At 40.1% G+C, this 27003-nt stretch overlaps 1 protein-coding gene and 1 long non-coding RNA gene across 6 annotated transcripts in view; both read left to right on the top strand.

Annotated features, from left to right (window-relative positions):
• The window catches only part of JPH1 (junctophilin 1), an 85524-nt gene extending 83008 nt beyond the window's left edge, over positions 1 to 2516 (top strand). Inside the window, exon 6 of one of the 4 annotated variants that reach the window (XM_051612042.1) lies at positions 1829 to 2516. The gene's annotated coding sequence lies outside the window, so the exon portion shown is untranslated. Of the gene's footprint in view, positions 1 to 102 lie in introns of all 4 variants that reach the window. The other 3 variants (XM_051612044.1, XM_051612040.1, XM_051612043.1) reach the window with 3 other exon arrangements.
• An 8605-nt stretch (positions 2517 to 11121) lies between these two features.
• Positions 11122 to 27003, top strand: part of LOC127381550 (uncharacterized) — a 61211-nt gene continuing 45329 nt past the window's right edge. For both annotated transcript variants that reach the window (XR_007888745.1, XR_007888746.1), the window contains exon 1: positions 11122 to 11870. This is a non-coding gene — a long non-coding RNA (uncharacterized LOC127381550). The remainder of the gene's footprint in view (positions 11871 to 27003) is intronic.

Below are 27003 nucleotides of genomic sequence, written 5' to 3'. Positions count from 1 at the left end.
AAGGTCTTTTGTTTTCATGTAAGATCACCATATCCACCCCACCTCAAATAATAAAGATTTAATTTCTTTGCATCCTTTTAACATTCCCTACTTTAATTTTAGCTATGCCTGAATGTGATTCAACATAGTTATTTAATAATGTAACTGTTTTGACCCTTCAGTGAAGTCATGACAACTAGTGGTGTTAGCCCACAGTTCTCTGCAGTTGTGTCATCAGCCTTTTAAATGGCACCTGTCATACTCAGACACAGGGAAGGAGGCTTGGAATTAGGATGGGACGCAAGAGAGATGAAACTTGGAAAATTCAGCCAGGGGCCCAGATCAGTTTCTCTGTTGATGCCTCGTGGCTTTGGGGTCCTCTGAAAGCTGAAGCAAGCAGCCATGTTGGAAAACAAACAAAATAATCTGCTGAAGCAGCCCCGCCAGTGAAGTGCGTTGGCTTCTCCATCTGTTCCAGCAGAGTGTGACTAAACTGGAAATGTACGGAGCTGCACTTTTTGTTGATGGAAGCTAACAGCTGCCTTACTATTTTACCGTCTGATGTTTTTAGTGGGGAGATGGGAAAACGACTGCCAGAGGAATGTGGTCAGAGGATTCTGTTGCTGTGGAAGTGATTCCAGCGTTCACTCCTATCTCATTAGAAGAAATAGTTAGCAACATCAGTCACCAGTCTTATTCCATTACCTGCTGCTTTTAACATCTCCTGCAGTGTTCTGGGAGATCGAATTTCATTTGCCTGTGCATGATTCTGTTCATTCGTTGTTTATGAAATTTCATGTGTAGCCACAACATAGTGTCCAGTCCAACCTGGAGAAAGGTACCAGTTCTGCCTAGCAGCAGAAGCAGGAAATGAAATAACTTTTTCTAATCTGAAGATAAAATTATTAAATTAATTTTCCTAAACCTGAAGAGCTGTTTTGCTTTAAGCTTTAGTAATACACCATGACTGCAAAATTTAAAACTGTTGATATCAAATGCTTATGCCAATAGCAAGCAAAATTTTTCATAATAAAAGAATAAGAATCTTAAGTTGCTATCAGCACATTCTAAACAGGAGGTGGAATATCAGAATAAGTCAAGAAAGATGAGATACTGGGTTTGCATGTTGACTTTTTTTCTTTTTTTTTTGTTTTAATTCTGATGCTGTGGTAATTGGTGATTTGAATAATTATGTTTCAGCACTGAGGTATGAGTGGTTAAAGTATTGTTTGAGTGCACATTAATGCCAATGACAAGCTAGCTAATGCTCGTAATAAATTATCATCATTTTAAAATACTAGATTTGTGTTGAATACATTCAGGTAGAGCATTTAGAAATGTTAAGTGATTGTTTATCGATTTGATGCCTTCAGTGTCTTTAAAGTCCATTTATAATTTTACCTCAGCATTAAAAAAAGCCTCAACATTTTTCATTTGGAAAGTTTGTCTTAAGTAGTTTCACAGCCCTTTGTTCAAATGATGTGATCATGTTTCTTTTTATGTGCCATTATACTGTAATTATTGTACCCTATATTAATCAAAAGCATGCTTATTTACTGAAAATATGTGGTGTGATCACTTGGCAAGTAAATATTTTCATTTAAAGCTACAAAAAGCAAAGGGCTTGTATTAGGGTTTATTTTATCTCTACTAGTAAATCGTTCATACAATATAGTTTTGAACCTGTTTGTAAACTTTCTAAGTGTTTGCATGGTTTAACGGGCAACATTCTTACAAGGTACATTAGCAATCTTTTGATGCGGCATATTAAAGTAACGTAGGTGTGGACTGAATATTGGGCAGCAAAGCAGCTCCAAGCAGGGCAGTAACACCGTGGTGTTTTTTACAGAGGTATGTTGAGAATCCTGTGTTTTGACCAGTGTGGATAAAGAAGAAAGCAGAAAGAGAGCAAATGAAACTAGAACTTGTATATTTATTTTTTAAAAAAAGAAATATTAAATTGTGTTTTAAATTTAGGAAAGTGATTTTTAAATAAGAACAAAAAATTAAAAGTTACTGTGTAAGCCTTGGCATAATGGACAAAATGTTCCATCCAACAGTGAAATCACCCCCTGTCTCCTTACATGGAGAGGTAATTTTGTAACTGACGTATTTAATTCCTCTTAAATGTTTATTTAAAATACTTTATTCTCTGGAAATAATGGGTAACAAAGCTTATGAAAATGTTTATAAATTTAAGTAAGCATGTTAGTACCATTTATAAATATGTATGATTTATAAGCTTTTTTTAAAACAAAGCTCAAACAAATTGTTGGTATTTTTCTAAAATGTGCACAGCTGTATTTTACATGAAAGGCTATTTATAATTGGTTGTTATACTGTACACTACATTTTGGACAGCACAATGAAGCCTGCCAATGTACTTAATAATGCCATTTTGTCTATTTAAAGTTTCTTGCTGTCAAAGAATTAACTCCTTATCTATGAGTTTCTCTATTTATAATTCTTGAACCAAAATGTACAATGTACAGTTTTCACAACTGTATTTGCTCTAATAAAAATAAATTCATTATTAATAGAGTTTCAGACTAGTTTTTCCTGTTTATGAATTACTTTGCTCTCTGGAAACAAGTTTTCTAACAAATTCAGTAAACGAGGAATGAAGCAGGAAAACGGGTGAAGCCTGGCCCCTTGGAGATCATTTTGAGTCACTGTTTTCAACAAAAGTATTCTGGGAAACAATTTAAATTAAAAAAAAAAAAAAAAAAAAGGTAGCAAGTTTCCTTATTTCCTTCTTTTATCTTCTGATACAGGATTTTTGGATCTTTATAAATTTAGTATCTTAAGTTATACTCCCACTAAAGGGATGGTTTAATCAGTCTTGTAATCAGTGTGTGACTGGCCCATTAACAGCTGTTCTTGTAAGTGAATCAACACCTTCTTTAGACTTCCCTCCTTCTCAAGGTCTTCACAGGTTCAAAATTAACATGAAGTTTGTAAGCCAATATTCTACACAGATAAAATTTACCATTACAGCTATCTTAAAGCCACCACACTTGCTGCACTAGTAACTAAGCTGAGAATTCTTTTTTCTATGATGCCAGTTGAGAATACTAGCCAACTTACTGAAATCCTAATGTTTAGTTGAAGAGCAAGTTTTCTTAGTAGATGCTATTTAATGGAAACATATTTTTATGGAGTAGTTATTACTGTTTTATTCTTTTAAATAATTCTACCAGCACGAAGCTTAACTTCTGTAATTTATGTTTTCTATGCACTAACCCACCCCCTAAAGAAAATTTTAGACTCTCCAAGTAAACTGCTTTCTCAAGAAAAATAAACAGAAATAACTACAATGCCAGAAAATTTTAAAATCAAGTTCACTGAGACAGCTCTTCTCTGACATTTTGTGATCCACATTGTATAACATATTCAATCATATAATCATAGAATCACTTAAGTCAGAAAAGACCTTCAAGATCATCGAGTCCAACCATTAATCCTACTCTACCAAGTCCAGCTTTAAGCCATATTCCCAAGCTCTACATCTAGATGACTTTTAAACACAGCCAGTGATTGTGATTCAACCACCTCTCTGGACAGCATGTTCCAATGTCTGACAACCCTTTCAGTGAAAAAGTTCTTTCTTATGTCTAGTGTAAACCTCCCCTGGCATAGCTTGAGGCCATTTCCTCTTATTCTGTCATCACCAGTTACTTGTGAGAAGAGACCAGCACTGACCTCTTTGTAATGTCCTTTCAGGGAGTTGTAGAGGGCAATGAGGTCTCCCCTCAGCCTCCTTTTCTTCGAACTAAACAGCCCCAGTTCCCTCAGCCGCTCTTCATAAGACTTGTTCTCAAGGCCTTTCACCAGCTTCGTTGCCCTTCTTAGGACACACTCCAGCACCTCAATGTCCTCCTTGTATTGAGGTGCCCAAAACTAGACACAGTATTCAAGGTGTGGCCTCACCAATGCCAAGTAAAGGGGAATGATCAACTCCCTGGTCCTGCTTGCCATACTATTTCTGATACAGGCCAGGATACCGCTGGCCTTCTTGGCCACCTGGGCATACTGCTGGCTATTCAGCTGCCTATCAATCAGAACCCCCAGGTTCCTTTCTGCTGGGCAACTTTCCAGCCACACTTCCCTAAGCCTGTAGCATTGCGTGGAGTTGTTGTGGCCCAGGTGCTGGACCCGGCACTTGGCCTTGATGAAATTCATACAATTGACCTCGGCCCATCGATCTAGTCTGTCCAAATCTCTCTGTAGAGCCTCCCTACCCTCAGGCAAATCAACACTCCCTCCCAACTTGGTGCCCAATAATGTAAGTAAATTTGACATGAAAAATTTCTTAAGTTCCATGAATGTGAAAATATACCCAGGCATGTATAAATCTTCACAACAACAAGCAAAGGAATCCCCCAGGAATAAAAGAAAAAAAGTTTTCATAATTCCCTGAGAAATGTGACAGTTTTCCCTGCCCATCAGTGTTCATAACTCTCAAAAATCAACGTGTGCGCAGAAATACACCGATTTTTCTATGGTGCCTGAGCACAGATAGGCATATCTCCTCTGAGATATTTTTACCAGTGGTTTGTATCAGCTGTAAACTTATAAATGGGTTCATGTGGTAATGCATCTGCTAGGCCTGAGGGAAGAAAAATCCCATGGACACACAGTGCAGATTAATGCTACTAGATCTGCTCTAACTTGGTAAATTTTTCTCCACTTTAGTGCAAAGAAGCTTTTTCACAGCAAACCAGTCTCTCCTGACAGGTGGTGTTTCCTCACAAATGCCAGTAGGAAGTGAGCTCTCACCTTGGAATTTCTGGTCTGGCTTCTTGGGCAACTCTGTTTACCTGATTAAACAGTACGAAAACAGCAAATGAGTGATATTGAGATACCAAAGGCTGAATTAAAAAAAAAAAATAATCATCTGTTATCATTGCTTTTTAGTGTACCTAGTCTTTTCTTCACTTATAATATATAGTCTTTACTTTGCCTTCCCATCAGAAAAGCAGTAAGGAAGGCCAAGAGTGTGGAATCGTCTGCATTTGGTTTCCAAAGAGGGATGTGGTTCGAAAGCAGTGATTTCATGGTATATGACTACAACTTGCCTTTCAGATACAGATGTATTTTTTAAAAAACATTAATACAACTGGATGCTGATTTTAACAGGGGTAAATGCCTCTTTACAAGTGTTTGATTCTAAGTCTTGAAATAACTTCTAATGACACACGTATCTATTGATGTATTCATGTATCTATTAGGGTGCGGTTAGACAATATTAAAAGATTCTGACAATGATGTGGATGCAACGATACAAGCCTTGAGCTAAAATAACATTCTTAGTTGTTATTAATAAAACATGGTTGTGAATTGTATCTAAATGGTTTTACCCACAGCTCTTTTGAACCATTTAGGTAGGAGAGCCATTTCTACATACCATTCTCCTATGGAAATGTGATTCAGTAAATAAAGCAAATGAAGAGAAGAGCAATAAAGTAAGCCTTTCAAATGAAGTAGTCTTCTCATTCTCGCAACTAATATTCACAGAAACAGGAAAAAATAGAAATTATGTTAAGTCTGAGCAAGAAGCAGTGTAAGGCAACATGCTGTAGCTGAGCCATTACAGCATCCATCTCATTTTTTTTCTACTGGGCGCAGAAACTGCAAAAGAACAGATTGCATTGTAGTCTCCTCCTACCATTGTAGGCAGGAAAGATAATTTCCATACACAACATCTTCAAGAAAAACTGTCTATAATGTCAATGTCTTTTATTCTAGGAGGAAAAAGTAAAAACTTCATCTATCTAAACAGATAATGTTGTGATAATCACACTAACAGCTGAACAAATCCCTCACTACCATAAAACCAGTAGCAAAGATGGAGCTGGTAACAGAATTTGATAAAATCTCTCATTTTTCTTCCTTTAAAAAAACACAGTAACAACAACAAGAAACCACAAAAGGGAACAGAGAGCCTTTTTTTTTCAATCTTATAATCTATCAGATAATCTTTTCATCATGTCAATATCTGTTTCAGCTTATGTTTTTCACAGTCATCTGGGACTGGTTATCTAGGAGATTTTAGTTGCAAACTGGCTGTGTATTGAGTGCTATGTCTCCAAGGGGAGAGGTCTTTTTTCAGTGATGGAGAATAACTTTTCATCATTGAAATGGTTTTGTTGCATTTTTTCTGTGCTTTTACTATTATTTTAATCATCTTTCATCATCTGCTGCCCACTGACACACTCCCCCTCCACTACTCTAGCAAATTCAACTTACTCTCTTTCCTCACACATAACCATTTTCCCCCACACTTCAGCCACTTAGTAATTAATTTTTTTTTGTATCAGGCACACTTGTTTAAGCAGAGTTTAGCTCATCTCTCTTGCAGTTTATCCTATACTCAACCGCGTGTGTCATGTCGCAGTTTTAATTTGGTCCAGATTTTTGCATATTATTGATACCAATTTGTCCAACTGTATTCTAATTTCAAATCTACATTCACTGTCCCCAATATCAGGACAGTGATTTAAACACAGTGTGTGGTAATTGAGGAGAGGAGAAAAGAAAGAGACTGAAAACTCAATACACAGAGATTTCTAATGGCTCTTTGTAATTCATAGAAACCACCATAATGCTGTCATCGTTCCAAGAAAAAATCTAGCATCCACTGGGTTATGAATCCCACTACAAACATTCACAGTAAGATCGTAAAAAAGACTAGCCATACAGCTGAAGCTGCTTCTCAGCTCATAAGATGGAGTCCTGTTGGGGTTGGGATTTGCTGGGACAGTGTTGAATGATGATTTCTGGACTTGATATTCAAACACATGGATTGTTAGACGGAACAAAAAGCATCCTGTGTTGGAAATTTTATTTTTGCTCACTTGCTTGAACTTTCATATAGCCTCTTCCATGTCTTTCACTGATTAATTAGCTCTATGGAAATTGGGGCACATAATATTTAGTAGGTTTTACTTTCATTAGTGCCTTCAAAATTAAGTAAAGAGCAATGAAAGAGAGGTGAATTATAGGCTTTAAAGCCATAGACTTTGAAGTCCACTTTTTTTTAATGCCAGTTTTTCCAAATTGGAAGAGAATAGGGACTGTAGTAAAAAGGTAGAAAAAGGTGTTTTCTTTCATAATAATAATGTGTCTGTTAATCCATGACAGTACCTGAATTTCTTTGAAATCAATACATGAATTTGAGAGGGGAGACTTGTCTTCCTCGAATTTCCAAATTGTGGTTCCCTGAAGAGCAGCTTGGCAGAGACACTATTAGATCACAAAATACCGTTCTTGACCAAGATTTTTGAGAATGGATGCCTGTATTTAAAGTTGTTAGTCTACACTCAGTGACCTAAGTTTAAAAATTTTCCAGCTCCTAAACACCTCACAGTTACTATGCAAAGGCATCTGTGGGGAAGGGAATGGGAAGCAGGAGGAAATCAGGTATTACGCTGGAAACTGCAGCCTATGAAAGTGTAGAAACTGGCCTACAAATATGCCAAAGGTTGAAAGCATTTAGGTCTGGATTTTGGATCAGCCCTTGGAGCTACAGGCTCTAATTTTGGGATTTTGTCAGAATCCAAATCCAGGTCTGATTCCAAGGGCACACAGCTAAAATAACTGCTTGAGCTAGGAAGTGCTTTAAAGAAAGAAGGGGAAGAAAGTTAGTTACAATCAGGCTGCAGTAACTCTGGCTTAATTAAACTGTTATCTTCTGTACTTCTGGAACAGTGTCATTAACTGTATATGACATTACAATTTTACTATATTCAGGACATGTTCCACAGACTACCTCTGAAAGTAACATAATTTAAGATAATGGTGCTTAATTACTTAACCATTTTTAGCTGCAAAGTACTTTTACCATGTAATACCACCCAGTCTTCAAAAATACTGTAAACTGCCTCCCATTTCAATTATGACAGTTCGAGATTTTGTTTAGGCCACTGATGAGAAAGTCACGAAAGAATGGGAACAGCTACCATGGAAACAGGGAAGGCAGAAGAGCACCAGCAGCATTTCACAGGGGCTAGGACTAAAAAAGACATTCTGCAAAGAGAAGGTAATTGAAAGGCATTTCCATCCCAGCGGATGGCTTCCATGCATTCCTGCCATTCCAAGGCAATGCATTCCTGGCATAGGCTGCAACAAGCCTCCACATGCACCCATGTTATGCAGCAGAACAGGAGTTATCAGAAGGACTGGAAATCAGTATTTAGGAAAAAGGAGGTACGGACATGTTGAAACTGAAAACAGAAGGGTGTAACTATGGGGAAAGGGAAGAAAGTGAGGGGAAGGCAGAAGCCGTGGGGGAGCTAAATGTGTTAAAGAGAAGGAAAAGCACGTTTACGTAGAGAAAAAAATATTAAGAAAATGGACAATATTGTACACAGAAGAAACTGAAGTTTGTTATATTAGGAATATGAAGAGGGTGGAAGCCTGAGAAGTGACTGTCCTCAGTACACAAACAGCTGCTCTAGAAAGCTGCTTTCCATGCCCATGGGGATTAAGACAAAAACAGATGGACTTGAACTGCATGAAAACTGAGATCTAAGTTAGGCATGAGGAAAATTTTTCTAATTGTAAGAATAATGTATTTTCATTAGATTGCTACAGAAAGAGTGGTAATTTGTAGTTTTGCTTGGGACAAGATTACAGATGTAAAGATGTCGGAGTGTCCATTATGGCCTATTTTCTATTTTATGCTAATTATTATGGAATCTGGGCAGTAGGCAGAGGTGTGAGGGGAAGGAGCTGAGCAACTGGAGAATGAGCCCTTCTGTACAAGAATACATAAATTACACAGGGGGAAGAGAAACTTAGGGTGTAATATGGAGGGCATAATTGACCAAAACCCAAAAAGGCTGAACTGAAGAGGGTGTGTGGTGCAGGCAAGAGTAAAAGCATGCATTTGCTAGAAGCTTCAGGCAGTCCTGCAAGAACACCACACTGAAGCACAGCAAAGATGGCTTAGGGACCCAAAGAAAACCAAAGAAGCATCATGAAGGAAACATCATGTCATCAGCAACAGCACAAGTGTCCATCTCCTTTATTTTCTCAGCTGAAGATATTAAATGGATTTTCACACCATTTTTAAATTGTGGGAATAATTCAAATTATCAAGACGTCTCCTTTTATTAAATGTTCAGGAAAACGTGTGTCCAAAAGCTTGCAGAAAACAACAGCTTGATGTTACAGCAGGCTGGCTTGAGTTCCACTGAAAGAAGTCCAGACATGGCAGCAGTAAATTTTATTGGTGCTTTGTGTAAAAATTCTCTTAAGAAAAAATACTTTATACAACGGGGCTTTCCTGCTATTAATAAAGATGTGGTGAAACAACAAAGAAATTAAACCACCATATAAACATACAAGCTCCCCATTTGAAAGAATGCTAATGCAAATGTGCAGGTTTACTTCTTTGCAAGCATCTCCTAAGACAACAAAAATGTTGTTGGCATTTACAGGGATCTGCTGCTGTACCAAATGTTGCTCGTGCTCTATAGGTGGTGATGCTGTGAGTCATGCAAGAAATTACGTAACATTTGGAAATACGTGCAGTCATCTGCTTGCTACAGAAATATTGCTAGCAGATTCTTCACTCTCTTTTATCTCTACAGTCTTTATCACCCTTGTTAAGTGTCATTTTCATGCAGCTTCCTCAGGGGGAGATGACTCAGCCAGAGAGCAAACCATAATGCTCCATTGGCACCAATGGCCACATGTGTCAGTAATCAGGCACTACTGTCCCCTCATCCTTGACAAAGCTTTCTGCTGCACTGGGATTTAAGTGCATCCAGGGCACTACTCTGTACTCCACACTATTGCAGATGTTAACGTGAACAGAGTGAATGGTTGTGAAACATGTGCAGTAAAAGGCACAATCATAAATACAGCCCTCCTTCCAAACAAATGTCAGTTCTCCAAAGCATCAGCATTCCCTCTCTGACCAGGTGCCTTTCAGCCTGTCTCCTGCCTGACCATGTTGAGAGGAAAGATGAGCTTTTCCCTAAAGGTGAACAAATGCAGGATCCGGGACAACTTTTAGACAAGGACTCCTTTCGGTAAACCAGACTTCACTCTACTCTGATTTGCCAAAGTGCTCATCAGTTTATGCCAGATCCCCAAAAGGCTATGTGGGCACCTGCAAGCCTCTCAGGATTTAGGGCTTCATCCAAGCCCCACTTCTTCATGGACACACACACACTTGCTGTTGTCCAGTGTCCTTTCTTCTCAGACAGGAAAAAAAAAGCAAACCAGCAGTTCTCCTATTTCCTGCCAGTAACTGTGTCCATTTCTCTCAGTCAAGCAGCCTGAAGGCAGCAAAGACATTTCAGAGACTCAGCCTGGACATGTGAGCTTCATCCTTTACCCAGGAGACTGAGCCCTTCTGTAATTCCATTTCTGCCAGATAGGTAAAAACAGTGGATGAAGAGAGCTTATAGCCAGATGTAAAGTCTGCCATTAATGCTTCTGGCCACTTTAACATTTTATTTTAACCATCAGAGTGTTTTTAATATTTGTTTAAATTGCAAATCTGTAATGACTGACACAAAAAAAATAAAGGATGGCTTCAGCTGCCAGAGCTGTGGAGTGCTAAGTGTTGAGATATGTGAGATGCCATTTCATGGGGGGCAAAAAAGGGAAAACATTTTCACTTCATCTTATGACTACTAGCTAATTGTCTGACATTTCAAAACCCAGTGTTCGCCTGTCTCACATTCTTCACACTAAAATGAGAGATACTGAAAACACTGAAGTAGATGTATTTTCAGGCATAGGAAGAAGCATTATTTTAATTCATTTTGGATGGAACTGACAAGAGCTTTTAGGTTACATTTATGAGTCAGAGAACCTCAAAGACCATTTGTATATGGTTGTATTGTGCCCACTGAATTCAAGCCCGCATCTCAAGGCTGGCTAGACAGGCCGTACACAAATACCCTACTGAGGACACCTTCTGTGTGGTGACATGGCTTCTTTCAGTTCATTATTCAAATGACATTATGTCTGCCAGCTGATAGTAGGTACAAGCTTTAGGGTAGAGGACTTGCAGTGTGACCTATAGCTGGAAAGCAGGAGGTGGTGGAGCAGCATCCTTGGGCTCAGGTGCTGGCGAGCAGAGGCCTCCAACACCTACACTTGCCCCACCAACAAACACTGGGACTGGAGCTTTGTATCCTGGAGATGACAGTGATGAATAATGGTGCATACAGCAGATCTGCACCAGTCCTCAAAAGCTAGGTGCTTACAGCACACCGTGAACATTTTGTGTATCGCAGTAGAAACTAGTTGTCGCATCTCGGCACCTATGGAGTATTTTCAGTACTCTGAATACACGTCTTATCAATGCACCCTTGAAATACCACGACATAGTGATGGTGAAGTAAAATAAATGGGAAGGATAACAGAAAAAGCTGCCACTTGCAAGACAAAAAAAGAAACGAGGTGCTTCCGTCCGTACAGTTTACGCATGTGACTCAGGAACAAGGCTGGTGGCCAAACACTGCCTGGTTGCGCCTATCGAGTGTCCCTGCATTGGGAGGGAATGTCCTGAGGAGCTGGCTGGCCACTGACATTTGGAAAATGAATGAATTGTGCTTGCCAGGTGCTTGAGAACAACATTTGGCACGAAATAGCTGGCATGAAATAGCTGACATGAGCTTGCAGGCTGTGTTATTATTCCCTATTCTTCTAGACCTTCTCATTGTATCAGGGGACTAAACACAAGCCTGTTTCAGAGGACATCAAATATAGCAAGGGGGATGGTTACAGACCTATTTACAGTATATTAATTGTATTAACATATTTAACATTGTATGGGGTATTATCCCAAACGATGGCAGTAGTGGAAACCTGAAAAGCATTTGGAGAAGACACTGTGGAGACACTGGGAAAAGCTGAGAAGAGCTAAGGTAAGAAAATATGGGAAGTGGTGTTCTGTTGTTCATCGTGGCTGTATGATTGCATCCTTCTGCATTCCTCTTACTGCCCAGAGCCTAACACATAAAATGCACTAGTCACTTTTTGTAACAGGAATCCTTGAACCTGTTTGATATAACTCTGTTATTTCCAGATTTTATTAAACAGATGAATGAATTTTTCAGACCTGAGATACCACTGTTGTTTAAAGAACTGCTTTAACTAGGAATGCTCTCCTCTACCCTTAATAGTTCTTTTTTGTTGGTTGTTTGTTTGTTTTTTTAAATGCCACTCCAATATTTCTAACCTTAATAGTCACTGTGGCAGAAGTAATCAAAGTCAAGCATAAGATCAGATTGGATACAGCAGTCTGGCACACATTGCTCCAGAGCAACCTTTAACTCCTTAGCAATCTGTGTCTCGTAAAGATGACACTGGGTCTTTCTTGAAGAAGAGTCTTTGTTCCCAGAAGCCACAGATGCACATCCACGTCAGAGAGCCTGTTTTTACCTGCTGTTGTTGCATTACTTAAATCACATCAGAAATAAAGTTAATATTCTAATTCAGTGACGATAGTGATTGACCAGTTCCTTTTATAAATTGTCGAAAATGCCGTTGGAGTCAAACAGAATTGCTTGATAGCTGGGTAGGAGCTCTTGCAAGCTGATTTGCTTTCTACAAGGAAAAAATACTTGATTTTGAAAGAATGCTGACTCATGACTTTGGATGAATGATGCAAGGAGAAAAGACAGACCAGAAACACGAGCTACCTATTTCCTCCTGACATGTTAAGGTCTGCCTGTCTCACCGGAGTTTCCTGAGTTTTTCCGTATTCTTCAGAGATCTACACAACTTAGCCTTTTGTTCTTTAAAATAAAGGTGAATCAGAAATGCACATTTAAGTCTAAATATGCAAGAGCTTCCACTCTACACTGATTTTCCTGTTAACTGCTGAGGGACAAACCTTACTTAGGACATGGGTGCAAAATGTACTGCTCTGGCACAGCTCCGAAGAGAAGCAGCAGAAGGGGTCAACAGGAAACATTCACACCATTCAGCCTGGGGGACTTCAAAGGGCTACATTTCCACCCTGCTCTTAAGTGATTTGAAAGTTACAAATGGTAGTCTTAACCTTAGCCTTTCCTTCATCTCCCTCTGGCTCACCAATAAATCTCTGATATTTACTGAAATGTGCAGTTTGTTTAAGGACACTGAGATGCTCCACGTTGTTTCTCCTTGACTTCATAGAGGCTATTCTTGTCAGGGTCATATGACTTCAAAATGAATACTCATCCACTTGAAAAGTTCATGTAGAGTAAAACATTGGGTGGCTTACATTCTCCCACTGACAAATGTACAGGTTTAACCAGAGAAAATAGCTTTTATAGCTTTTAAGCTTTTATACCATGTAAACAAAATCAGAGTATAATGAAGATGTAAATAATTACTATGAGTCTAATAAAAAGATAGATTATAATTTATTACATTAATCAAATTGCATTATGATTGTAATTAACATTTGTTTAATAATAGTGTTACTGCAATTAATAGGGACATGCACAGGACATTTTCAGCTTGTATCCTTAAAGATTAGATCCCAATCAAGATTATGAAATTAAAATAAATCTCTCAAATTTCTCTACATCTTTAATAATTCTAAACACTCAGCAGAATGTCAGTAGGGCATTGCAGAGACTGCAGCACTGGGCAGATGTCATTGTAAATGTTGGGATTCTCATCCTTGAGGAAAAAAATGAAGCCTTTTGAGATAGCATATCCAAAGAGACCTGTATTTCACTGAGAGAAGAGGAACATGTGCTTTTAAGTGTTTGTGTCATTTAAAAATGCATGATACTGATGAGATTTCAATTCTTGAGTAGGCAGTTTTGCAGATTTTACACCTTTTCATAGAAAGAAGATCTGTACCATTGTCAGTGTAGTAAAACATGAAACTTCAAAGCAGCATCCTGATTTTCTAACACCATGCCAAATTCTGCTTCTGCCTGGCATCCTACATTTTAACAGAGTACCTATGGAAACGGTCCAACACAGCAGGATTCCACGTAACCACTTCCACTCAAAGCTTAGGCCCTTGTAACACACCATTTAAAGAAAGAGCAATGCAACAAAATGGACACATTTATCAATTAAACCTTAAATGGAATAGCTACAAAAGCAAGCAGGAAATGTTATCACGGAGACTGTGCCAGAGATATCAAAACTGTCTAGAGATTATCACTGTCTTGCATCCCTTTTCTGTTTTTTCACTTAGTATTACCACTGCTGACCAGGTTGTATTAAACATCAGTATGGTCAAGATTCTTCTCTATCCTTTTCCTGCTGCAATACAGCATTCTCCTTTGTGACCTGTGCTATGCTTCCCAGGGATCCAACTTACTCTAATGTCACACTCCACACTAGCTTTAATTTCTCAGCACAAAAATGTCCTTCACATGTGCTGCTTACTACACAGCCTGCTTAGCTCCCTGTGCCCCCAAAGTGTCCATCAATTACAGCACACTGAGTTAACTGTATTCTCCAGCTCCTGAGTTTCCCCTTTTTAGCTGTGAATTTGTGGCATTCTGGGTCAATTAAACCATTCTGGGACAATTAAACCTTTCTCAACTGCAGGGCTCCACCTGCAAACCTCTGCAAGACCGGAATCTGGCTACATGTTCTGGTGATTAACTTTGGCTGGTCTTGGAAGAAAAAGGATCACGAGAATGTTCATCAAGTCAGGGGAGGGGTGGAAGTAAAATAGTGTTAAAATAGTGTTATCTCTCATTTTTCTTTACATCTATATATATGTAGCTTGCAAAATTGCTAATTTATTTTTTTTTTGTGAGGGAAAAGATGACAGGTTGAGATCTGACCAAGGTGGATTCCCTGTTGCAAACCTTCGGCCCTGTTCATGGGCTGCTCAGGACCTCTTTTATTCAAGTCAAGCCTTGGGTATGCCTTGTCCCCAACTTCTGTCAGAAACAAAAACAGGTTCATGGTGGCAGCTGGAGAGCAAGGCAGCACGTAGTGTCACTATGCGTTAGGATGAGGTGAAAGAGCAACCAGAGGGGGTTTCTTGTGAAACCTGGGAAGTGGTGCTCATCCTCAGGGCTCCAGAAGATTTGCATTCAAGTGCCTGTATTTTGGAATTGTGAACAACACAAGTCAGGAGGCACACCAGCATGTGCTGGTCAAACCTATGCAGGGCCTGCAGTAATTTGTGGCCAAGGCATGATACAACTACATCACCCCAGAGCAATGGATCTTGCACAGCATCTACCCATTCTCAGGAGTAATCTCTGCTTGCAGCTTTGATACTTGGCACTTAAAATCACTTTGCAAGTCCTCACCTGCATCTGAGCTAAGAGGCTGCTGCTTCCAGCATCTAGAGTACATTAATAGACTGTCCGTGTGATGAAACCAGCCAAAAAAGTGTTCATAACCTCCATCAAGGGATAGTACAGCTTTGGTTAGGAAACTCACAGGCCAGCTAAGATCAGCAGAGAGCAACAAAAATTGCATAACACCCTGCCTAAAAGGCCCTACACTAACCCCGACTACTCATCACTGTCTCTTTCCTACAAGGAGTTGTCCATACCATCCATGCCATTGTGCAAGACCCTGGCCCCACAGGCTGTGCTTTAGATTTTAAATGGAGACTTCATGCTGAGACTCCCTCCAGTTGAGACAAGCTATAACTATTAAAAACAAACTTCAGACAATTCAGTCAGACATAGGGTACAGTGACCAATGCCCCCCACCAGTAGGGGAGGAGGGTGTTGGGCAGGTCTGCGCCATGGTTACTTTCACACATAGCTGCTCTCTTCACATGCTTGTGTTTCTAGGAACTAAACATTTATTTCACGTAGCCAGCACTCATCTATTTTTCTTTAGTATTTTGAAACTGCCTGGCATCAAAATTCTTACTATTTATAGTCTTATGTGCAACTTCATATTTATTTCATCCTCCAATAGGGATGATTATTGTAAATGTCAGTGGATTATTTACTATGGCAAAATAATTATTTATGTAATGATTCTCATTTTAGGGAGGAGAGACTGTTAATACTTGTTGGATTACTTCAGGATTATGATCCTTTGAAGTTCTTCAACATTTTTGAATATTTAGTTCAGGACTATGCAACTTTAAAGCAAGCAGTGCAAATAATATCCCAGAGCTCAAGCGTGAAGACAATTATTTTGTTTAACTCAGGTATTAACAGTACTTTGGCTCAAATGAAAATGTCACTTCTGTGAAATCACAATGAAATTCCAGTTAAAGCATAGAAGATAGGAACATCTAATTAATTTATTTTGATGAATGTTATTACCATAGCAATCTGCTGTATTAATAATGAGAGGACAACTAAAATAAAGAATCACTAGCTGTGATAACCAGCTAAACAGCTGAAAATTTTTCCCCTTGTGCCCTAAAATAAATTTTGTAAAGAGAGGGATGAATACCGAAAGATAGAAATTCACGTTCTTTTGTACTTTAAGTCTGATGTTTTTTGGAGTGTAGTTACACTTGCTTTCCCAGAATGAATGCACATGCAAACAGTTGCATACAAAATGCATAACTTGATACAAAAGTGAAATATGACAGGTTACATGCTGACAGCTTGCATCACAATTAAAAAATAAATATATTTTAAAACAGCAACAAAAGCCAGCTACTTGCTAAGCTGGTAAAGTGCACACAAAGCACAGAGTTTCAGATGCAAAATGCTGGATGTCTTGCATATAATGGAGAGACCATTCTGACAAATTGATCATTATTGGAGGCCCTGCTAGGCATCCAGACATGCAGAACAGCAGAAGAGGCAAGTTCTCTCAGATGAGACTAGATGGAACTGACCTAATACTTTTATTTTGCACAGCATATACTTCACTTGTAGAGCTTACAAGTAAATATATTTACTTCTTTGTTTAAATAATCTAAAGTCTATTTAGAGATGCATTTTTTTTTTTCTTTCCGGTGTAATTTTACTTTGTTCTTTTCCAGTTGAGAAACAAAAGATTCATGGTTTTGTTAACAGACTTTGTCAGTCCACTCTACTTTTAGAAACCCCTCAAGATCAAGAAGGATGGGAAACTGTCAGGAAATGGCTCCAAAACTTGCACTACTGCAAAGCAAAGCCAAGATAGAGAAAGCACTTATGAAGCAGCTCTTGCAGTGGGGCTGGTTGGGGCAGGTCTAATGATCAGCCCAGAAGAGCACGAAAGCAGGAAATTGGGGAAACAGATGGAGCCAAGACAGTGAGAGGGGAGAGCATAAAGTCTGTGAGCTAAGCAAATGGGCATCATTGTTTCCAAACCCAAGAAGCTCTTCTACCGGAAAGATTACAGATTGCAATCATGATCTGTGCTCTTTGGTGTCCTGAAATCTCTGCACTCAGGGGTCCCATTGAGCTATCTGGAAGCACAGAGTCCTATCTTGGAAATAACAGAGTTGGTAGAATTTTGCCCTAAGATTTATCTGTCCAAAAAGAATGAACTTAGCATAACCAAACTCCCCTGCAAGAGCTCCCACCTGGGAGCAGACACATGTCCCTGGCAGCTCCCCTGTTCACAGCTTCCTTGGAGCACCCGTGAGGGTGCTGGCCAGTGAGCATCCAGCTCAGAAACATACTCTGCTCCTATTTGAGGACCTATTTGAATTGAATTCTGTTCTCGTGCAGGCATGGTGTGAACATGAGAAGTACCTTCCACTGAGGTCCTCCAGGATGACAGGATATCTATACCAGAGTTGTATGTTCACTGCTTGTATATTCTGATTGTTGCTTCTGTTTGTTCAGACTTGTCACTGGTTGGAGTTACATTAGCCTCAACACAGCCATGATAGGAAGGAAAAAAATAATTGGTGCTATCTGATTACATTCTGGTTCACAAATAATTCAGTTAAATAGTGATCTAGTGCTGGGGTTACCTGGTGGACATAAATCACTCTTACAATTATCATTACTTTATTGTCACTGCTTGTTAACTTCAAGCCATTCTGAGGGTCTGGCACAGTGTAACACTGTTCAGGAAAACAAACCAACCACAGGCAGATCTGTTAAGCCAATTTTTCATCTCAAGGCTACTAAGGACTTCAGAGAAGTTGCATTCCAGTTACTGAGATGAGAAATCAGATAATCAGCTGATCTGGTTGATGTGATTGGACATGGTCTCTTCTTTTCATAGCAAGTCTCCATCTAATTGTGACAGAGACTCCTAAGAGATGTGAAAAAGCCTGCTTGCAAATTAACAGTAAAAGCTTTGGAGCCCATAAAGGAACTTAAGTACTTGGGTTCAAGTTTATCAGCCAAAAATGGACCAAGTTTATAATTCAAAGACCAAATTATATATCCTACATGCTGGATTTTTAAATGTACCTGAATAGGTTTGAGTAGTCCTGCCAATGACTACAGAAGTGTTTAAAGTACAAGCTATTTTCTGGTGTCTCTGTTATCTGTTTCCAATATATCAGCACAATTTAAAATGAGATGCATAAACCATGTCACGTATGTATTCAGCAGGGAAGAGGCACATAACTCCTCACACTTCTAGCGGAAGAGAGAACAGACATCAGCCCATTTTAAAAATAATACTTAGCAAGTGTTGCCACAAAAGAAAAAAATGCAAAGAATCACTCTCTAACAGCTATCTAAATTTTGAGCCCCTTCAGGAATTATAAAATCTTTCCTTATGAGTGACTGTATTGACAGTAATCTACATCCAGAGGAATGTAAAAAACCTATACTTCTGATAACGGCCATTTCATCAAACCTATGTTTACATGTAAGTTAATACCTATTTGTTCTCCTCCTAAATGAGTGTCATCTAATCAATCTGAACAAATTTTATGAGGTTCTTCAGTGTCAGCTCAAAAAATGCAATCTCTCTATCAATTGATTATTTAAGAAGTCGTATTGACCTGCAGCAAATAAAAGTACTGCTGTATGAATAAACCAGCAAATTTTAATTCCAGTCACAGAAATTATCAGATCTTAGGTAAACTATTCCTGATTATATAGTTCATCTGTGGCAGATATTGTTGCAAAGAATTATGAGGTTCATGGTTTGAACTCTCCTGTGAGTAAGTCTAGGATGGAAGGTTAACTTCCAACCAGCAAGGGTGCCTCAGCTCGCACTTCCACACATGAGTGTTTCTGCCAGGAACCCAGGACAGGTTCAGCTGAAAGCTTCTTTCTCTTAGCTCATCAAAATGATGCCACCCAGGCACTTTGCAGAAAACCAGATTGCAAAGGATCTCAAGGGGGAAGCTCAAGAGGTTTATGCCTCTTTCTCACAGCTATGGCTACACTGCACCAGCAGTTCCTATGCTGAATTCAGGGCATCTGCTCAGCCTGGTCCCAAACCTCTCCAGGGACACAAATTCCCCTACATCATTAGGCAGCCTGCTCAGAAAGCCCAATGTTTGTAATCTCTGAATACATGAATGTTCACACATTTCAGATGAGATTATGTATGGAAGATAACTTTCTGGCACAACAGGTAAGTGAGCTTACCAGGGCAGGTCCTAGGAGGAGATGTGGTGGTTGGAGGCCGTCTTGGGCTTAGTGATCATGAAATGGTGAAGTTTTCAATTGTGAGTGATGTAAGGAGGGGAGTTGGCAGAACCTCTACCTAGGACTTCTGGAGGGCAGACTCTGGCTTGTTCAGGACACTGGTTGAGAAAGTCCTGAAGGGCAAAGGGGTCCAGGAAAACTGGCTGCTCTTCAAGAAGGAAAACTTAAAGGCCCAAGATGGAAGATGAAAGGGTGGGGAAGACAGCCGGCTTGAACAGGGAGCTTTTGCTTGGACTTAGGAAAAAGGGGGGGTTTATCACATTTGGAAGAAAGGGCAGGCAACTAAAGAGCAGGACAGAGATCTTGTTAGGTCATAGAGAGAGAAAATTAGGGAGGCAGAAGCCCAGCTGGAGCTCAACATGGCCACTGACATAAGGGACAACAAAAAAAGTTTTATACAAATACATCAACAATAAAAAAAGAGCCAGGGAGAATCCCCATCCCTTACGGGATGTGGGGGGAAGCATTGCAACCAGGGATGAGGAAAAGGCTGAGACGCTTGATGCCTTATTTGCCTCCATCTTTAATAGTCAGACCAGCTACCCTCAGGGTGTTCAGCCTCCTGAGCTGGAAGATAATGACGGAGAGCAGAACAACCACCCCTCACACATAATCCAGGACAAAGTAGTTAATGATCTGCTTCTCCACCTAGACACAAGTCTACGGGGCCTGATAGGATCCACCCTAAAGTGCTGAGGGAGCTGGCAGGGGAGCTCACTAAGCCTCTCTCCATCATTTATCAACAATCCTGGCCAACAGGGGAGTTCCCAGATGACTGGAGGCTGGCTAATGTGATGCCCATCTACAATAAGGGCCAGAAGGAGGATCCAGGGAACTACAGGCCTGTCAGCCTGACCTGGGGACCAGGAAAGATCACAGAAAGGCTCATCTTGAGTGAGCTCACATGGCAAAGTGCAGGGCGGCCAGGGGATCAGGGTTGGCCAGTGTGGGTTTTTGAAAGGGAGGTCTTCCTTTAACCAACTTGATCTCTTTCTATGTAATCCAGGAGGAAGTAGTCAGGGACCTGCTGTGCCACTTAGATCCCAACAAGTCCATGGGTCCAGATGGGATTCATCCTAGGGTGCTCAGGGAGCTGGCAAAAGAACTGGCTAAGCCGCTCTCAATCATTTATCACCAGTCCTGGCTGACTGAGGAGGTCCCAGGTGACTGGACGTTGGCCAGTGCAACGCCCATCCACAACAAAGGCCGGCAGGAGGATCTGGGTAACTAGAGGCCTGTCAGCCTGGTCTTGGTGCCTGGCAAGGTTATGGAACAGATCATCCTGAGTGCCATCAAGCAGCATGTAGAAGACAACCAGGCGATCAGGTCCAGCCAACATGGGTATAGGAAAGGAAGGTCTTGCCTGACCAATCTTAACTCCTTCTATGACTGGGTGACCCGCCTAGTGGATGAGGGGAGGGCTGTGGATGTGATCTACCTTGACTTCAGCAAGGCCTTGGACACAGTCTCCCACAGCATCCTCCTGGAGAATCTAACAATCCATGGCTAAAACCATGTCACGTATGTACTCAGCAGGGAAGAGGCTCATAACTCCTCACACTGCTAGCGGAAGAGAGAACAGACATCAGCCCATTTTAACCCAGTTTTTAATCCATGCATAAACCATGTCACGTATGTACTGCATTCAGTTCTGGGCCCCTCACTACAAGAAGAACATTGAAGTGCTGGAGCATGCCTAGAGAAGAGCTACCAAGCTGGTGAAGGGTCTAGAGAACAAGTCATACGAGGAGCGGCTGAGGAGACTGGGGTTGTTTAGTTTTAAGAACAGAAGGCTGGGGGGAGATCTCATTGGCCTCTACAACTACATGAAAGGAGGCTGTAGGGAGGTGGGTGTTGGCCTCTTCTCCCAAGTGAATAATGACAGGACCAGAGGAAATGGCCTGAAGTTGCAGCAGGGGAGGTTTAGATTGGGTATTAAAAAGAACTTGTATACTGAAAGATATACAAGGCACTGGAACAGCCTGCCCAGGGAGGTGGTTTAGTCACCATCCTTGGAGGTATTCAAGAAACATGTAGGTGTGGCACTTCAGGGCATGCTCTAGTGGCCAGGGTTGTAGGGGATTTTTTGTGGGTGTTTATTCGTGGAGTTTGTGTGGTTGTTTGTGTTTGTTTGGGTTTTATGTGTTGATGGTTGGACTTGGTGATCTCAGAAGTCCTTCCCAACCATGAGGATTCTGTGATTCTGTGACTACTTCAAATTCACTGGAGAGAATGCAAAAACAGAGAAAATCTGTTCAAGAAGAAAGATGGTTTAGATACATCCTCAAAGCAGGCTTGTGCTAAAGATGGGTAGAGGAAGGCCTGTCTTAGGATGTTGCTTTTCCAGCAGGCTGTATGGTACAGTGAACAGAAGATTCTTGTCAAAAAGGTGACATGTATTACTTCTTCTGTACCTTGTGACAGAACCCTGATAGCAAAATTTGACAAAACGTTGATCCATATTTATTCTGGGTTTCTGCTTTGAGAGATTTTCTTTTCCCTAAGAAGTTCAATTTCTGAACATTTTCTTTCTATATTCCTAGAGTTACTCTATATAAACCAAAAGATGATTACTTAATGAAATATTTCAGATCTTGACGTCTTATTTTAAATGAAATTACTGCGTAGGAAGGGGAACAGATGCTGAAGTCACAAAATCTCAATCAGTCCTAGATGAAGTCTGACAGTTGTCATCAATGTAGATCTCATGACGCTGTTTCCAAAATGGAGGGTAAATATGTTAGCTGAATTCTTTCTGTACATATTATTAGCTATATCCTTGCAGCAGTTTCAACTTCATATAATACTCATTACTTTCTGAAGGAGACTGTTTACATAGGATTCTACGAGCTTTCAATCTGTTGATGCATTTCTTTCTGGAAGTGGGTGTATTTAAGTGATAGGTGTAAGGGACAGACAAATAAAGGCAGAAATCTGAATAAGCCAGTCGCATAACTCATCAGTGCTGCATGCCCAGTGTGAAGGCTTTTTGCACACTCAAATCACAGACACGCTTTTCCCAAAAAGGATTGCAACTTGTTACTCTTTTTACAACTGACCAAGAGGAAAATATACATTGCTTGCTCAGCAGAGCACCTGGGGACACAAGTAGTTGGTCACTGGCCTGGTTTAAATAGTCAGGGAGAACAACAAACCAGAAGACAGAATTGCTCCCTATTACTCCCCCCTTGACCCTCTCACGGTAAGATAAAAGGGGGACAAGGAAGAAAGTCATAAGGGTTGGAAATTCAAACAGGAATAATACGTGGGGGAAAGAACAGATATATAAACTTATATACAAGTACATATAAAACCGATCTCAATGATCGCAGGAATAGGTGGGTGAGAGTCCCTTGCAGTAACACTGCTTCAGGAGGTGGCTCCTCACAGCACCTGATGGAGTTGGTGCCTGGAGAGCACGTGGCAAATTGAAGAACCTCCAAGCAACAGCAGCAGCAGGGAACAAAGTGCAGGAAGAAAAAGGGCTGAGCTTCTGGTTCTCCTGGCTTTTATAGGGTATGGCAGGAAGAGGGAGGAATACTGACTGTCCTTGTTCCGACTTTTTTGATCTTTCACTGTCCTAAAGACCCTCACTCTAGTTCCTCTTATAGGTGTCCAACACTGTGCTGGGGCCACTTAAACCATAACAGTCACCAAACCAAGCAGAATCAAAACGCCGTTGTTGCCAAGCTGGTGATTTGATGTTCAAAACGGCACCAGAGAAATGAAGTTAATGCCAGCATTGCTGATGGGCATCAGAAAACTAGGCTCTTGGGAAGACCTATGTTGAGTGTTAATAATGAACCTTAGCCTGTCTTTGTTAGTACAATTTCTTTTGTAAGATACAGTGCATCCACAAAAATTAGCAGTTCCTCAAAACTACTTTTCATCTTCTTTGCAAATTCTATATTTTATAACTGAAATGTACCTCTACATCTAGAATAGAAGCCTCTACCAAAATCATATCTACTAGGTGGGTACCTTAGAGAAAAAAACAGGTGCACTCTGGGTGTGTGAGTATGTACACAACCATTAAACGCCCCATTTTAACACAGCCCTTTCCATAGTCACTTGGAAAATTGCATTGCTGAACCAAATTAACAAACTGACTGAGACAGCATAAAGACATGCCTCTGCTTTACAGTGCTGTGATCAGACCTATAGGTCACTTCAGTGCTCTGGGACGTGGTCATTTTGCTGATATGTGGGGTCCTGCAGGATCACATAATGGGATTCTGGCCACTCTCTTGAAATAACCCAAAAAATAATGCCCATCAAACAAAAAAGAACAGAGAGTGAGTGTAGTTTGGCAAAGTAAATCAGACTGATTTCTAGGTGCAGACTGCCAGCTTTCTACACTCACCGGCTTTCTGGAAACTACAAGGAATACTTCAACAAAAATCAAAGCTTTTTCTCAAGCTATTCTAAGAGGTAGAATCTTCTGGTGATGATAGTGCAATGTGTTCATCTTTGAATCCTAAAACCTAGAAAAGAGCAGAGCCAGCTTTAGTTTAGGCTCAGGGAAAAGTAAGAGAATTTATAAAGACAAGCAGTTCCCTCCCTCTCAGGAAGGTCCAATCAGCTGTCTGCAGCACCACAGGCTGCGCAGTCGTGGCCAAGTGAGGTGTCAATGGTCCTTCCATAGACAAGAAGAAGAAGAAGAGAGAGGACTCTGCATCAGGTAACTCATTCTAAGAATTCAAACCACCCTTTTTCACAATGAGCTGAAACACTCTCCAGATGCATCTCTCTCATAAGTTTGTACTTAAAAGTAGTTAATTTCTCTGGAAGTGCCCATCCACAACAAAATGTAAACCATGTGTTTCTCCTGACTGCAGAGGTTGAAAAAACCCCAACATTTAGCATAGAAATCCTCATCCTTGAATATTGTTGTAGGCACAATTTGATGAAGTTAAATACGAAGTTACAGGAGAAACTGATAGAAGAATAGCTAGGCAGTGTGCTTGGGTCATGGCCACCAACAGAGCAATGAGCACTGTGTCCCTGGGAGCTTGGCACCATGCACCCTGCCTGGAGATGGCTGGATAAATCCAGCCCTCAAACCCAACATCAACCTCACAGGCACAGCCCTTAGAGTAGGGCTTTGGACTCTAGCCTTTTCTTGACACTACCTATACCTCAACCATCTGGCTGTCAGCTCTCATCTTCCTATTGCAAGTCTTGGGATATTTAATATTCACAGATATTTCATATGTATTTGCTAAGACAAGATGCCAGACAGTGAGACTTCAACTCCTGAAGCTGCTCAATTGCATTAAAGAGAAAAAAAATTATCTCTTGTGGATACAAAGAAAAGTCAGAAACCATGGCATTTACAAGCTCAAGAAAATCCAGGGGGAGAAAAAAGAAAAAAAAAAAAAAAAGCCTGGATTTTAGTGTATTTGGAAATGTCATTATTTTAATGCTCTGATTCATGCATTTTGAATGTCGGGGGCTGGTGAGTCTATAATCTAAACACAGAATTTAGCTTGCAGGCTGTAAATCTGAAAGCAAACCAATTTAATCAGCTAAATAGAACACTTCATATGTTTCTTAAAAAATGTGCAAACAGTGTCTTAGTTCATATCTTTCTATCAGACCAGTGCAACTCTGACATAAACAACGAGTATATCCTGAGTCCTGCTTTCACTTCATAATGCATTGTGTTCTTGCCTCATAAGTTCCTATCAATCATTAAAATGCCAAATACTGTATTCATTTCTTAATCCCATTGGTTTATTGGTTTTAAGGCTGATGTAAAACTCCCACAGACATCAGTAAGACCAGCAAAAACCAACGTGGTTTCACAACTGGGCTCAAGTGTTCCAGTTCCCCCCCTTTTTTCTGTTAAGGAGGACTTCAGTCTTTCTTGACAGAGATTCTGATTCACTTCAAATACCAAAAGCTCCTATCTCTTTATGCCAAAAAGATACTTTTTTTTTTATTTTATTTTTTTTTTCTGTATTGCAGTTTCTCAAAACACTGAAATAAACTGGTATTTAATCTGGAACCTTGAGAGTCAATATATTGAGAAAAACAGATTTCTAATAACATTTCAAAGGACAAAGACAACACTGCTTTACTTCTATCTTGTAATGTCAGAGCTCCTGAGCTTCAGAATACACAAATGTCCTGCACTTTATTTTTATCTCCAGTGTTGCAAAACAGAGTTCTACAACACAATAACAAAAATTAGTCTATTTCTCAATGGTGCTTCCAACACTCCTGATAATCTGTGTATCTTTTGCATCGCCCCTGAGCCCTGACACTTTGCAAGGTCACAGGAGCTCCTCAAAAATCTCTTTCTAGTAGGTTATGCAAGTTTGACACATGAATATAGTTGAACTTCCTTTTCCCCATGTGCACGTTTTTCCCTTAGCACTGAATTTCATCTGCCTTTTTTTGATTGTTACTGTGATATCTTGCTGTGGCTCTTCATAAAACAATTTTTAGAAAATTCTGGATAATTCTGTAAGCTTTTCAACCATTATCATTGCTATTCTCTCTATTTTCTCAAAAATTTAATAACATGTCCAGGTATTAGTGATGTCTCACCAGTGAACTGCCTTGACTGTATAAGCTGGTTGTGTACATAGTCTCTGCATCCCAAATTTAAAATTACTGTTTTGGGGTTTGTTTTGTTTTTACCAAAAGTGCATCAGAAGCCACTTGGTAGTAAACTAATAAAGATGTGGTGCTCTCTTTGGTCTGTCTGTCTGTTCCCTAAATCCATGATAACTGGTGACGTTTTGAAACTGAGAAGAACACAAAACCAGGAAACAGATGAGGGAGTTGCTGTAAATTCCAAGATTTTTCCTGTCCACAAAAAAATAATTTTCTGCTCTGTCTCATTTATGTTCACAGACTCACAAATGCTTCTGGTTTGGTATTATCACCAAAATACGAAGTATGCGAAGAGATGAGAGACAGCTTTCCTTATGTTTGTGACAAGATTTAAAGAGAAAAATGTTGGAATTCCCTTTACCATGGGAGCTTCTAGCATTAACAGGTCAAAGAGCTCACTGAACATAGTTGGTTTCTTTAACTTGCTGCCCACCAACACCTGGGAGCTCAAAAGCTGCAGCCAAGGGGTCTGAAAGGATTCTTTTCAGTATATTTTACTCTATGAAATCTGACCCAACACTGGGAAATATATTTCAAGGGGATTTAAGTCTGAATATAATAATATAATAATTGTGGGTCCTTGCACAGCATAAATCAGAAGACAGACTGAATAAAGGGCTAGAATTTCTATTCACCCTTTGAAACAGCTAGTGGTAGTACTGCCTAGACAGAGAGTAGATAAATTTCAGGCAATAAAAACCTGCGGACTGGAAGAAAAGTTCTCATTTTGCTCATTACTCAGCTCTGGGGTGACACTGCTTGAACTATCAGAAGGACTACGGACAAGTAAACACACAGGAGGGACCGAGCTTTGCAGTAACTTGCAGAAGCTCAGAGGGCCAGTGGCAGAGTCGAGAACAGACGCCACGCTTCCAGTGTCCCACTCAGCACGTTCCCAGTCCTTCATTTCACGGGTTTTCTGCAAAGT

This window comes from Apus apus, chromosome 2, assembly GCF_020740795.1.
Source record: "Apus apus isolate bApuApu2 chromosome 2, bApuApu2.pri.cur, whole genome shotgun sequence".
NCBI classification, from domain to species: Eukaryota; Metazoa; Chordata; class Aves; order Apodiformes; family Apodidae; genus Apus; species Apus apus.
Note: the sequence above shows the minus strand (reverse complement) of the source record. Positions and strands in the feature narration are given on the sequence as shown.